This window comes from Rana temporaria, chromosome 4 (assembly GCF_905171775.1).
Source record: "Rana temporaria chromosome 4, aRanTem1.1, whole genome shotgun sequence".
Classification (NCBI taxonomy): Eukaryota; Metazoa; Chordata; class Amphibia; order Anura; family Ranidae; genus Rana; species Rana temporaria.
In genome coordinates this window covers 93,487,881-93,503,427 of record NC_053492.1, presented here as the reverse complement: position 1 = coordinate 93,503,427, position 15,547 = coordinate 93,487,881, and positions in this window count along the sequence as shown.

Here is a 15,547-nt window from a genome sequence, read left to right as displayed (position 1 = left end):
TATAATTATTTTTTGCCTGCACCAATATTTCCCCATGTAAGAGTCCACTTTTAACAGCGTTTAATAAAGCACTTGTCCACTAACTTACTACACTATTGGAGGCCTGTTTTTTCTTCTTCTCCTCCCCATTTTTGTGCTCCTTCTTGGAGATTTTCAAAACACGCTAGCGGAGGCATTGGAGACACGTGTGAGTAGCGGAAGCCAACAACCATTACAGTTACATTTTGGAGAGGATATAGAAGAAAAATGGGAGAAAAGACTATTTCATACCTATGAATGCTTAATCTATGTAAACTACAATTACAGTAGAGGTGAGAGTTCTGGGAGACTGATTGTGGATTTATCTTTGGATTCATTACCTTGATTGTGGAAGGCCCCCCAAGGGAGATCCCCCAAGGGAATGATTTTATCTATTTAAACAGTCAACCGCCCCACAGGAGGGACCATTCTCCAATCTGGAACTTATTATATAGTGACTTCCTAGGACTATGCATTCACTAGTCATTACACCATTTCTGATAGACTTATTGATTGCTGATCATCCATTTGATTTTACTCACTTATTTATTGCACGTGTTTTGTATGCCTTTTATTAGGTATTGTTTTAGTGTGTTTTCTTTAGCGCGAGATCACTTCTACATTTTTTTACTGCATTTGTGTATGGTGAACACTGACAGATTTTGCAGCTTCTGAACCCCTTTTTACACACTTTTAGGTTATTCACATTCACTATCTACATATTAGTAGCGTGAAAGATTCTCACTTATTTTAGTAAGTGCTTTTGCAGATTTGCACTACACAACGTGTTTCATATGAAACCATGTTAAATGGACTGTAGTGCAAATCTGCATAGGTGTCAAACCAGCCTAAAGAAGTGGATCCAAGTCAAATGTAATGCTCTCTAGCAACAGAGTTCTGTGTGAAGCGTCTGGCGGGAACTCTCATTGTCACTGGGAGTGAGGTGACAAGCTATGACTGTGGTGGTAAGTGGGACTCAGGCTCCGCAGTGTCCCCTCAGAACTGCTGCATTTGTGAGAGGAAGTGTACAGTGACAGAGGAAAAGTGCCTTGTACGACTCCAAAATCGCCCGACTTTGGATTGCAACTTTGGATGGGTGAGACTTGGATGCGACTTGTTTTCCCTCTGCAAAGTTGGACCCACTGTTGCACCAATGTTGCATGCAATACATTCAGGTATGACTTTCATGCAACTTTAATGCCGCGTACACACCATCACTTTATGTGATGAAAAAAAACAACGTTTTTTAAAAACGTCACTTTAAATGACAGTGTGTGGGGGAAAACGTTGTTTTATGTCTTGTGAAAAACGACAAAAAAAAAATTGAAGCATGCTTAAATTTTATGTGTCGTTTTTCAAAACGTCGTTTTTTACTTCACAGAAATTGACCGTGTGTAGCAAAAAACGACGTTTAAAACAACGTTTTTACACCCGTGCATGCCCAGAAGCTAGTTATGAAGCAAGCTTCAATGGAAAAACGTGGTGAACGTAACCTCGCTTTGCTAGAGCATTGTGAAAAAACGATGGTGTGTAGGCAACTTCGTCTTTGAAAATTGAAGTTTCAAAAACGTCGTTTTTTACTTCACAGAAAATGTCGTTTTCTGATGGTGTGTATGCGGCATTAGGGTTAACATTGAAGTCTATGACCCTCAGCTTGCATGAAAGCCAGACCAAAGTAGTGCATGAACTACTTTGAAGTCGCTGCGACTTTGAGGCCTTGTACACACGAGCAGACATGTCCGATGATAACGGTCCGCGGACCGTTTTCATCGGACATGTCTGCTGGGAGCTTTTGGTCTGATGTGTGTACACACCATCGGACCAAAATCCCTGCGGACAGAGAATGCGGTGACGTATAAGACACCGACGTTCTCTAACACGCGAGTTCAATGCTTCCACGCATGCGTCGAATCAATTCGACGCATGCGCGGGATTTCGGGCCGCTGGTTATACGTCATAACCAGCGGACATGTCCGATGAGTCGTACTAACCATCGGACATGTCCGACGAACATGTTTCCAGTGGACAAGTTTCTTAGCATGCCAAGAAACTTTTGTCCGCTGGAAACCTGTCCGCTAGGCCGGAAACCTGTCCGCTAGGCTCTACACACGGTCGGACATGTCCGCGGAAACTAGTCCGCGGACCAGTTTCAGCGGACATGTTCGGTCGTGTGTACAAGGCCTTAGACCCACATATATGAATAGTTATCATTGGAAAACATGGGGTACGGCTTGTCATGTGACTTTGCTGTCCAAAAATCACACGAAAGTCGCACAATTGTGAACAGGGTGTAAGTGTTTGAGTCTAGCAAGTAGAACTGTGTAAAGGCAAATGGCTAGCTACTGAGTTGGGGTGCAGCTGATCTTTGCATGACCACTACCCTCCTGCTGTGTTCATAGGGCATTAGCAAGAGCGTTTGAGAGGGTTCTCGTATCGGCCCCACCCCTCTGACAACCCAGCAGGTAGGGCAATTGTATCGCAGAAGAGACATTGCAATAAAAGTGTTTTTTTTTTTACAGCAGGACTTTAGTTCCGCTTTAACATTGGAAGCATGAAGTGGCGAGATGAGGAGGGTGTGTGCAGCATAGGTATATATGTGGGTCATGGTGTGGCCCCTAAAGAGACTCTGTCATTTTTTCCCTGAATAGGCAAAGTGACGGAGCCACTTTAAGTGCTTTCGTTAGTGCAATCAATAAATCCTGCACACTTAACAGGGCAATGTGCGTTCACTTTGCATTTCATCCCGATGACAACACTCGGAAACGGTAAGAAAATTCTCGCCAGAACCAGCCTAATTGTTTCTTCTCGAGCGGTACTAAGGTCACAGCTATCCATGGGAATTTTCCCCCCTGATTCACTTTAGAACGCCAACCTGTAAATAAACGACGTTATCTCCAGAAATAGATATTTCTTCAGCCTGCCGCCGAAATGATTCAAGTATATTGTTTTGCAGAGAGAAACTTGACATTTTCCATTGTGGTCACCAGAGCTATATTAAGTCTGACAAGCCTAGAGTGTGTTCTAGTTACTGTGAATATGGATTAAATCCATGGGGCACTGGCGTTGGAGAAGGCCTGGATAAAGCAATGCTTGCATCGTCTTGAAATGGGCAGTAATCTGATGCCTGCAAAAAAAAAAAAATGGCCTGCAAAGCAAAGGCCCAAGTGCAGCAGTAACAGAAAGCCAAGTGTGGGTGGTAAATGGGATAGTAATGACATAAGTACTGATGTGGTAGGAAACTTGTTGTTATCATTAGAAAAGAATATCATTAAGGCATCTGCAGCCCTTCCATGTGTTACCTCATCAGACCTCTGGCTCGCTGTAAATTAAAGAGCGTTTCCAGGTATGAGGAGATGTAATAAATAGAACTGCTGCCATCCATGCATTGTGTGTCTGTGGGAACACGCACTTCCTGCAATTAGCCATCATTTCACTTTTAAATATTATCAGTGGGAGACTGCTAGGCCGCATTAAACTCTGTCCTCTTCATTTTACTGTGCGATTTATTATATTTTCATAGGCAGAAAGGAAATCATTACTATTACTCCAGATTACGGGTCACCAGCCAGTGGCTCGGGAGGTTCATGCGGCTCTCAGCTCCCCTTCGGTTATCACACAGCACATTTTTAGTGGTTCAATCCTTTTACTAAAATCTCCAGTAAATCTGGATGACGTTTGCTGTGATAAAGCATTATGATTATAATTACTGTATTTATTGGCGTATAACACTTACTTTTTTACCCTGAAAATAGAGGGTAAACTGTGCCTGCGCGTTATACGCTGTGGAAAGTTTTTTTCCTGAAACTTCCCTCTTAAAGTTAGGGTGCGTGTTATACACCTGTGCGCGTTATACGCCGATAAATACGGTACTTTACATTTTTTTAAAATAACATACAGGGCCAGATTCAGATACATTGGCGTATCTTTGAGCGGGCGTAGCGCATCTCATATGCGCTACGCCTACGTAACATAGAGGGGCAAGTACAGTATTCACAAATCACTTGCTCCCTAAGTTACGGTGGCGTATCGTCATTGGTCCGGCGTAAGCCCGCCTAATTCAAAGTAGGCAGGTAGTGGGCATGTTGCATTTAAATTAACCGTGACCCCATGTAAATGAGTGGCCGAACGAACGGCACATGCTCACAATCACAATCGAATTTACTCCATAACATACGCCGGCTCAATGCCTGTGACGTGAACGTAACGTACGCTCAGCCCCATTCACGTACGACTTACGTAAACGACGTCAAATTTGACGCTAGTTCCGACGTCCATACCTTTGCATTACCTGCGCCTCATATAGCAGGGGTAACTTTACCCTGGACGTACGCCTTGCGTAAACGGCGTAGCTTACTGCGACGGCGCAAGTACGTTAGTGAATCGGCGTATCTAGCTAATTTACATATTCGACGCGTAAATCAACGGAAGCGCCCCTAACGGCCAGTGTAAATATGCACCCAAGATACTACGGCGTACTAAGACTTACGTCGGTCGGATGAAGCCATATTTCAGGCGTATCTAGTATTGTGAATAAGGCGCATAGATACGACGGCGCATCTCTACACTTACGCTGCGTATCTGTAGATACGCCAGCGTAAGTGTTTTCTGAATCCGGTTTTTACTTTTTTTTTTTCTACATCTCTGTGCTGGTGAAGTCTAGGAGCCCCTTTGCATCTATCTCCTGTATACATGCATGTACTCCAGGGATGGTTGCATGGCATTTCACACTTTGCAGCTACTTCCTGTATAGATAAGGGTGACCAGACATCCCCGGTTTCCAGGGACAGTCCCCGGATTGAGGACACTGTCCCCGGGTTTTGTCCCCGGATTGGATTTGAACAGGGGCTGGGGCAATTTCAAAGACAGTTGGTACAAAATAATAAAAAAATAAAATTACACACCCCTGCTCTTCCGCTCCTACTAGCTTAGGGGAGTCTATTTCTTTCTATTATCTGTGCCCCTTTCTGATGATCATGTGCTGGTCAGAGCGGAGGTAATATTTCTTCAGTTCCGGGTGCATGCCCGTCCAGCTCCGCTCACATGTTCTTCTGCCTTGGCTCAAGTCCCAGCCAGCCTTCTGCCTATCTCCTTGCCTTCCCTGGCGAAATGATCTTCCTCCGCTCCCCACCCAGTAGTAGCCGGGGGCCCAGGCCCGTCGCTACAGGACAGGCAAAACAAACAATTGCTTGGGGCCCCGAGCTGGCCTGGAGCCCCCAACTTCACAGGCTGTAGCGTGGCCGAGCTCCTCTTCCTTCCTCCTGGAGTGCTGTCAGTCCGGCCGGGTACCGCGCGTGGTACAGGAGATTCAGTTTCCTGTTCCCGGCCGAACTGACAGGAAGTGCACACTGAGTGCTCACTTCCTTTCAGTCCAACCAGGAACACAGGAAACAATCTCCTGTACCGCACGGTACCCGGCCCAGCCCGGGCACTATCTGATTGGGGACCCATAATGATAGAACACCTGACTGACAAGAGGAAGAGGAGCTCGGCCACGCTACAGCGACAGCCTACAGGGAAGAAGGGGAGGTGAGAATAGAAAAACATAGAGACTGGGGGGGGGGAGTAAGAACATGGGTGTAAAAATTAGTGTACCGCTAACGTAGGCTTTGCGTGCGGGGAGGGTGCTTGGGGGCCCAATTTTGCTTGGGGCCACCCACATTCCTTCAAACGGCCCTGCGGGGGCCCGAAGAGTGAGACTTGACAGGCTGTGAGGCGGGCGGCAGCGGTGACAGGCAGAGAGTGGCTGATTGTCACCATTACTAGTAAAAAAAAAAAAAATTGTCTCCGGATTTCATTTTAAAAATCTGGTCACCTTGGTATACATGCCTGTACTCCAGGGATGGTTGCATGGCATTTCTCAGGGCTTTTACTTACTGGGCTTACTGTGCCTGATTTTGCGGAATTGTCCCTGACATGGAGTCCCTCTTTTCGGTCTGATCTATATAGTTGTATATAAAATGCACTTTTCATCTTTCAAAAAGTGTTTTCCAGTGCTAACCCTTTCATCTTTATTCTAAATTGCTGCATTTGTACATTTTAAAAGACAATATAAAAGGAATGGTAGTGGTAAAAAAAAAAAAAAAAAAGCACTTGTGGATTTAATTAACCTTTTTTCGGGGGGGTTAATGCTCCTTTAAGGGGGTGTGACAAGGGGCGTTCCTATGCCTACATACGCTCGCTAGTAGGTGTACCTGATTCCCATTTCAAAATGTTAGGAGGTATGTTTTAACCCTTTGCAGCTACTTCCTGTACACATGCATGTACTCCAGTGATGGTTGCATGGCATTTCTCAGGGCTTAACCCTTTGCAGCTACTTCCTGTACACATGCATGTACTCCAGCGATGGTTGCATGGCATTTCTCAGGGCTTTTGATCCTCTGCAGGTATCTCCTGTATACATGTATGCATTCCTCCCAACTTTCTGAGATGGGAATGAGGGGCACCTATTAGCAAAAGTATGCAGGCATAGGACACACCCCCTGTCACACCCTATAAAAGGAGAATTGTACTAAAGAAAACGATTGGCTAAACAAGTGCTTTTTTACCACTCCTATTGCTTTATATTGGCTTTTGAAATTTACAAATGCAGCAATGTAGATATTCAATTTAAAAAGTTTAGCACTGTGAAACACTTTTTGATAGATAAATAGTGCATTTTATATTCAACTATATGGAACAGACCAAAATGAGGGACAAATGAGGAGAAAAGAGGGACAGAGGGACTTTGTTCAGAATGAGGGACAGTCCCTCGAAATCAGGCACAGTTGGGAGCTATGTGTATGTACTCTAGCAGCTAGCTATGGGGGCACTTGTGCAGATGCGATCCTGAGCTGGGCTGTGTGTGTCCCAATAGACACACAGAGTGGCTTGGCCCTGCCCCCCACTCCTTCCTCACTGGATTTGACTGACACCAGCAAGAGCCATTGGCTCCCGCTGCTCTTAGTAGAGCCAGTGCATTCAGGAAGAGAGGGGAGTGGGGCTGCTGGTTGGGACAGCACTGGATTGAGAGTGGTGTCAGGTAAGTGTTTAAAGGGGTTGTAATGGTTTGTTTTTTATTTTCTAAATAGGTTCCTTTAAGCTAGTGCATTGTTGGTTCACTTACCTTTTCCTTTGATTTCCCACCTAAATGTTTTTTTTCTTTGTTTTCTTTGTTAGAATTTCTCACTTCCTGTTCCTCCTCAGTAAGCTGTTCTGGCTGACTAACCCCCAGCCAGATGATGGGGAATGCTTACTGAGGAGAAACAGAAAGTAAGAAATTCAGACAAAGAAAATAAAAAAACATTTAGAAGGGAAATTTAAGGAAAAGGTAAGTGAACCAACAATGCACTAGCTTAAAGGAACCTATTTAGAAAAAAAAAACCTTTACAACCCCTTTAAGGATTTTACCCGAATCCATAAAAGGTAAAAAAAAAAAAAAAAAACGAAAACTTCAAAACTTAGAGCCACATAAATGGAAATACATTAAAAACGCAACTTGATGCATGATGTGGGACATGCATCAACCCATGTCATGACACTCTATTCACGCCGCTCTATTCACACGCTGTGCGTTATGATGCATCTTGACATTCAATATATGATGTATTGCAATGTACATTGAAAATGCATGACAACGCACCTCAACGTGTGGACAAGTATGTTGATGCATTTCCATTGATTTCAATGGAGATTGCGTCAGGGGAAGACACATAGGTGTGAATCCATGCATAGGAAATCTGAATCAAGGTCTGTGTCACAGAATTTCCAGTGATTTTTGTTTGTTCCACTGAATGGTTTTGTTTTTGTAGCATTTGAAGGTAGTTAGTATTTTTATTTTCTGCATGTTATCCTCTGATGCAGCTGAAAGGGAAAGGGATCGGGCACACCAGCGATGTGTAACTTCATAGTAATGTAGCAGAAACGTATTCGGCTACAAATCACTAGAAAATAGAGATTTGTAGCGGCTGCAAAATTGCTAGCGTTCCATGACCAATAAACTGAACCGGTTTTGCCATTTTAAACTTGTAGAGCTCACAATATTACATTTATTAGCCACTAAAATTCCTATTCTGATGTCATTTTACTTTTTTTAGGGGTCTATTGTTGGGGGTTTTGTTTTTGCATTCCCATTGGGGAGGTTTCCTCTAATTTTCTCTTCCAGAGACAAGGAGTCAGAAAGGACAGAAAGCGATAGGAAAGGATAAGTGCTCATTTGGGAATACGCTCCGCTATTCTTTTGGGCTCCATTCACACCTATGCTTTTTTTCATGCTTTTTGCAGAAACGCAGGACATGTTTTTTAACATGGGTTCCTATGGAACACTTTCACATCAATGCATTTTTGTGCCTTTGCGTTTTTATAAAGGGTCAGGGATTTTTTAAATGCAAAACTCTGCTTTGTTGGTTCAAGACTTCAATGGAGATGTTACAGAAAAGCATGTAATGCGTTTTTAGCACGATTTTTCAATGCAGCCTCACCAGCTCCCACCAAAAGCAGCATCACCAGCTCCCACCAAACGCAGCCTCACCAGCTCCCATTAAACGCAGCCTCACCAGCTCCCACCAAACGCAGCCTCACCAGCTCCCATTAAACGCAGCCTCACCAGCTCCCACCAAACGCAGCCTCACCAGCTCCCACCAAACGCAGCCTCACCAGCTCCCAATAAACGCAGCCTCACCAGCTCCCATTAAACGCAGCCTCACCAGCTCCCACTAAACGCAGCCTCACCAGCTCCCACCAAACGCAGCCTCACCAGCTCCCATTAAACGCAGCCTCACCAGCTCCCATTAAACGCAGCCTCACCAGCTCCCACCAAACGCAGCCTCACCAGCTCCCACCAAACGCAGCCTCACCAGCTCCCACCAAACGCAGCCTCACCAGCTCCCACCAAACGCAGCCTCACCAGCTCCCACCAAACGCAGCCTCACCAGCTCCCACCAAATGCAGGCTCACCAGCTCCCATCAAATGCAGCCTCACCAGCTCCCAATAAACGCAGGCTCACCAGCTCCCACCAAATGCAGCCTCACCAGCTCCCACCAAATGCAGCCTCACCAGCTCCCACCAAATGCAGCCTCACCAGCTCTCATCAAACGCAGCCTCACCAGCTCTCATCAAACGCAGCCTCACCAGCTCTCATCAAACGCAGCCTCACCAGCTCCCATCAAACGCAGCCTCACCAGCACCCATCAAACGTAGCCTCACCAGCTCCCACCAAATGCAGCCTCACCAGCTCCCACCAAATGCAGCCTCACCAGCTCCCACCAAATGCAGCCTCACCAGCTCCCACCAAATGCAGCATCACCAACTCCTGCAGTCCGGCTCCTCTCTCGAGTACACGCACAAAATACACTTAAAGAAAACAAGTGTTGTGGTAACATGTTATGGCGCACATTATAAACCCTTATAGTGTGAATGGGCCCTCACAGTGCTTCTGAGATACAAGAACTTCTTATGTTCTTGTAATGCTAGCTATATAATTTTGATACGTTTAAGGCCCCATACACACTGGGCGTTTAGCCCTGGTACATGGGGGTCTGGAATTTAGTTGCAGCCCCACCGATGGCAGCCTTCAATTTCTATGAGAGGCTGACAGATGCTGTGGCTGGATGGTGCACCTAGCGGTACAAATGTTTGAGGCAATCTGCGCCAAGAGATGAATACCTGGAACGCTTGGTGCGCCCACTAGGCCTGCAGCTTTCATCCTCTGATAGAGTTTGATAAACTGCCGGTAGTAGGGCTGGATTGGGCATCTGTGCCCTCTGCCCATATCTAAATGCCAGAGCCTCATGTACCAGGGCGAAATGCCCGGTGTACCTGGGGTCTACCACATACTCTTCAGAGCTGTATAAAACACCCCATGGACAGTGCCCTGTTCAGTATTGTGTCATCCAGCATTTTATTCCATATCTCCTATTTTTATTCTTACGCTTTGTCATGTTTCTCTACATTTACCTAGTTTTGAACTATGAATGCACTACTGCTAAAATTTACACCTGACAAACTTGCTCCTCGCTGTCTTTTCCCCCTCCTGACACTCCTGAAGCCATTACCTCCGCCAGCCGGCTTGAATTCTGATGTTGCTCTGCTGGTGGCCGGTGGAGAAACAGCAGCATATAGAGTGACGTAATGAGCCTGAATGTGCCAGCAGCAGAAGCACAGCAGGTCGTAAAATAGACTGCATTCATTCTCAACAAAATAAAATCATATAATATATATATATCTCACCTCGCTGTTTTTAGAGATCCGATCTTTTAACAGGACGAGGATGCACTTATAATCAGCTTGGTTGTAGGAGAGAATACAACGGCAGAAAAACTTACAGCCCATAATCATGGGGTACAAAAGATAGAAATGCAGTGTTAGGAATAAAAGGAGATGCAGTAGAAGAGCTTACAATCTAGAAGCAGAAAGGGGCAGCGCTCTTGTATAATAATATGCTGTAGTCACACCTTTCTGTGCATGTTATGCATTGTAATGCATGTTATCAAATGTTTTGATGGGCTCTTGTAATGTGCAATTTCGTGCTTTGCCATGGTCATCCATGGGCCCTTTAAAGTGGTAGATAACCACTTCCCTCCTGGGCATTTTTACCCCCTTCCTGCCCAGGAATATTTTCAGCTTTCAGTACTGTCGCACTCTGAATGGCAATTGCGCGGTCATGCAACACTGTAACCAAATTACATTTTTATCATATTTTTGACACAAATAGAGCTTTCTTTTGGTGGCATTTGATCACCACTGGATTATTCTTTTTTTGATAAACAAAAAAGACCAAAAATCTTTAGGAAAAAAAATTATAATAATTTCATAGTTTGTTAGAAAAGTTTGCAAACAGGTATTTTTTCTCCTTCACTGATGAGGCTGCACTGGTGGGCACTGATAGGTGGCACTGATGAAGTGGCACTGGTGGGCTCCAATAGTGGGCTTAAATAAAAGGTGGCACTGATAGGCGACACCGATGAGGAGGCACTTATAAATGGCACTGATTGGCAGCACTGGTGGGACTGCACCGATAATCAGGACCGATTATAAGTGTCGATGTCCCATTAAACACAAGTCGGTTATCAGCTCTCTTCTCTCCTCACAAGGAAAGAAAAGCTTGTTTTTACATCCTGTGATCAGCTGTCACATGATAAAGGGCCGCTGTGATTGGCCCTTTACCCCAATCTGTGATCAGCCAGATGGGAAGGACTCTGCAATTACAGAGCGCACCTCCTGCGGGATCACAGGAGGATGTCCATGTATGCCCTCCCGACAAAGTAAACCCATGCTGTAGGCATCTTTTGGCTATAGCGCAGGCAGGAAATGCTGAAATAAAAGAAAAAATCCTGTCCTTATGCCTTAATGTGCTAGTATGATAGACTTACCTATAAAAAGAATGCCTCCAGTGGTGCGCTGTCACTGCTGACAGGGCTTCCATCTTTACCTGGTCTTCGTTCTGGGTTTGCAATCTCTGGCCATTTGAATGGCTGAACTGCTATGACATCACTCCCACACATGCGCATGGGAGGCATGGTTGCGACACTGCGCTCTGTATGGATGCCATATTCAATTCAGAGCGCAGTGCGCATGTGCCAGTGATGTCATTGGCTGCAAAACATGTGAATATCCCCTAAATGATGCAGGTTTTGGGAAATAATAATTTTACCTGTTTTTTTTTTTTTTTTATACCTATACACAAATGTTTTGCCTTTCATTTCAGTTTCAAACAGAATGGGTTGTTTTACAAGGTGATTGTTTACAGCCCCTTTAATTTTCTAACTAAAGTTCCACTTTAAAGCCGGCCATAGAAGGTTTATAATCTCGGGCAGTTCAGCTGCTAGTGCTAGGGGCTGTTATAGCTGCTAGTAGGTAATCACTGCCATCCCCATCGGGAAAACACAATGGCTCTGCATGAGGGATTTCCCCATCAACACCGACTATGATGATGGGCGAATTGGGTTGCAGGAAAGAAAAATCCCTCTGTCTATAGCTGGCTTAAAGTGGAGGTTCCATCCAAAAAAACTATTTTGCTTTAAACTGTAGCTTACGACTAAAAAAGAAAAAAAAGTTTTTTTTTTTTTTACTCATCTGGAAATGCCTGTTGCTATGCGGTCCCACGAAATCTGCCTTTGAAAGCACATAGGATTCTGACATCATCTCCCTCTAATGCTCCTGGGAAATGTGTGTCATCATTTCCCAGGATGCAGTGCGCTGTCCAATTATCACTCCCCATCCAAGACTTCCAGGAAGTAAGTGTCTGTAGGCTTCACAATGCCCACAAGCAAAATGGCAACGGTGTAGATATAGTTTTATAAACTATCTTTTTTGAATATCTATGCGGATCGGCGGCGGATTGTAAAATAGTAAGTGACCGGATTTAGATTATAAAAACGCAGAATGAAAGGACATACATTTAAAAAATGCTAATTGTGGTTGGAACTCCGCTTTAACCACTTAAAGACCAGCCGCCGCAGTTATACCGCAGCAGGTTGGCTCCATTACGCTAAATCTGCGCCATTGTACGTTGCTTCGTGGAATAGACATAGCAGGTGTGGCCGGCGGGTGCGATGTCCGCCGGTCATCTGCGATTGCTCCACACAGAGGCATAATGGGGATCTGCCAGTGTAAACATGGCGGTTTCCCGTTCTGACAGGGGAGCCGAGAGTAATCGTCTGTTCCTAGTGATTAGTCAGCCCCCCCCCCCATACAGTTAGAAACATTTCCCAGGGAACACATTTAACCCTTTGATCGCCCCTAGTGTAAACCCCTTCACTGCCAGTGACATTTATACAGTAATCAGTGCATTTATAGCACTGATCGCTGTACAAATGTCACTGGTCCCAAAAAAAGGGTCAAAAGTGTCTGGTCTGTCCGCTGCAATGTCGCAGTCCCGCAATAATAAAATAAAAAAAATTCTGATCGACATTATTTGTAAAAATAAAATAATAATGCCACAAATCTATCCTATATTTTGTAGACACAATAACTTTGTGCAAACCAATCAATATATTTTTTTTTAACCAAAAATATGTAGAAGAATACTTATTGGCCTACATGGGAGGAAGAAATTAAATGTTTTAATGTATTTTTTGGGGATATTTAACAACTTGCCGACCAGCCGCCGTAGTTTTACGGCGGCAGGTCGGCTCCCCTGCGCGAGAGCCCGTAGCTATACGTCGGCTCTCGCGCATGCCCCCCCGACTCCAGTGGGCGGGATCGCCGCCGGGCACACTTGATCGCTGGTTACAGAGCGGGGACCGGGAGCTGTGTGTGTAAACACACAGCTCCCGATCCTGTCGGGGAGAGAAATGCTGATCTTCTGTTCATACAATGTATGAACAGAAGATCAGACATTTCCCCTAGTGAGGCCACCCCCCTACAGTTAGAACACACCCAGGGAACATACTTAACCCCTTCCCCACCCGATAGTGTGTACCCCTTCATTGCCAGTGGCATTTTTATAGTAATCCAATGCATTTTTATAGCACTGATTGCTATAAAAATGCCAATGGTCCCAAAAATGTGTCAAAAGTGTCAACCATAATGTCGCAGTACCGAAAAAAAAAAAAAAAACCGCTGATCGCTGCAATTACTAGTAAAAAAAAAAGATATTAATAAAAATTCCATAAAAATACCCCCTATTTTGTAAACGCTATAACTTTTGCGCAAACCAAACGCTTATTGCGATATTTTTTTTTTACGAAAAATATGTAGAAGAATACGTATCGGCCTAAACTGAGGAAAAAAAAAAATGTTTTATATATTTTTGGGGGATATTTATTATAGCAAAAAATATTATTTTTTTTCAAAATTGTTGCTCTATTTTTGTATATAGCGCAAAAACTAAAAACCGTAGAGGTGATCAAATACTACCAAGAGAAATCTCTATTTGTGGGGGGAAAGGGACGCCAATTTTGTTTGGGAGCCATGTCGCACGACTGCGCAATTGTCAGTTAAAGCGACACAGTGCCGAATTCGCAAAAAGTGCTCTGGTCTTTGACCAGCAATATGGTCCGGGGGTTAAGTGGTTAAAATGTAAAAAATATATATATTCAAAATTGTCCCTATTTTTGTTTATAGCACATAAAATAAAAACCGCAGGGGTGATCAAATACCACCCAAAGAAAGCTATATTTGTGGGGGGAAAAAATGAAGTCAATTTTGTTTGGGTACAACGTTGCACGGCCGCGCAATTGTCAGTTAAAACATCGCAGTGCTGTATCGCAAAAAAATGACCCGTCATTAACCACTTAAGCCCCGGACCAATATGCAGCCTAAAGACCCAAGGTGTTTTTACAGTTCGGGACTGCGTCGCTTTAACAGACAATTGCGCGGTCGTGCGACGTGGCTCCCAAACAAAATTGGCGTCCTTTTTTCCCCACAAATAGAGCTTTCTTTTGGTGGTATTTGATCACATCTGCGGTTTTTAGTTTTTGCGCTATAAACAAAAATAGAGCGACAATTTTGAAAAAAAAGCAATATTTTTTACTTTTTGCTGTAATAAATATCCCCCAAAAACATATATAAAAACATTTTTTTTCCTCAGTTTAGGCCGATACGTATTCTTCTACCTATTTTTAGTAAAAATAAAATCGCAATAAGCGTTTATCGATTGGTTTGCGCAAAATTTATAGTGTTTACAAAATAGGGGATAGTTTTATTGCATTTTTATTTTTTATTTTTTTTTTACTACTAATGGCGGCGATCAGCAATTTTTTTCGTGACTGCGACATTATGGCGGACACTTCGGACAATTTTGACACATTTTTGGGACCATTGTCATTTTCACAGCAAAAAATGCATTTAAATTGCATTCTTTATTGTGAAAATGACAGTTGCAGTTTGGGAGTTAACCACAGGTGGCGCTGTAGGAGTTAGGGTGCACCTAGTATGTGTTTACAACTGTTTGGGGGTGTGGCTGTAGGAATGACGTCATCGATCGTGTCTTCCCTATAAAGGGAATGACGCGATCGATGCGCCGCCATAGTGAAGGACGGGGAAGCCGTGTTTACACACGGCTCTCCTCGTTCTTCAGCTCCGGGGAGCGATCGCGACGGAGCGGCTATAAACAAATAGCCGCGCCGTGGTCCCGGATCGCTCCCCGAGCGGACCCGACCTCCGCATGTAGCGGGGGGGGTCCCGATCGGACCCCCCACCCGCTAATAGGCGAGGACGTACCTATACGCCCATGTGCCTGTACGTGCCATATTGTGGACGTATATGTACATGGGCTGGTCCTTAAGTGGTTAAGGGGGCAAATCCTTCCGGGGCAGAAGTGTTTAAGTTAACAAGCTTGTGTGCAGCAGCCCCCCCTCCCCCCTCAGCCCCACTGATACTTACCTGAGCCCCATCTCTATCCAGTGATGTCCACAAATGCCTTGATCATTCCAGCACTCTCTCTCTTGATTGGCTATGACACAGCAGCTCCTGCTGCTGTCAAACTCAGTTAGCCAATCAGGAGAGAGAGGGGACGTACCGAACCGCAGCTCCGTGTCTGAATGGATACACGGAGCTGTAGCTCGGCTCGGGTGCCCCCATAGCAAGCCGCTTGCTGTGGTGGCACTGAAC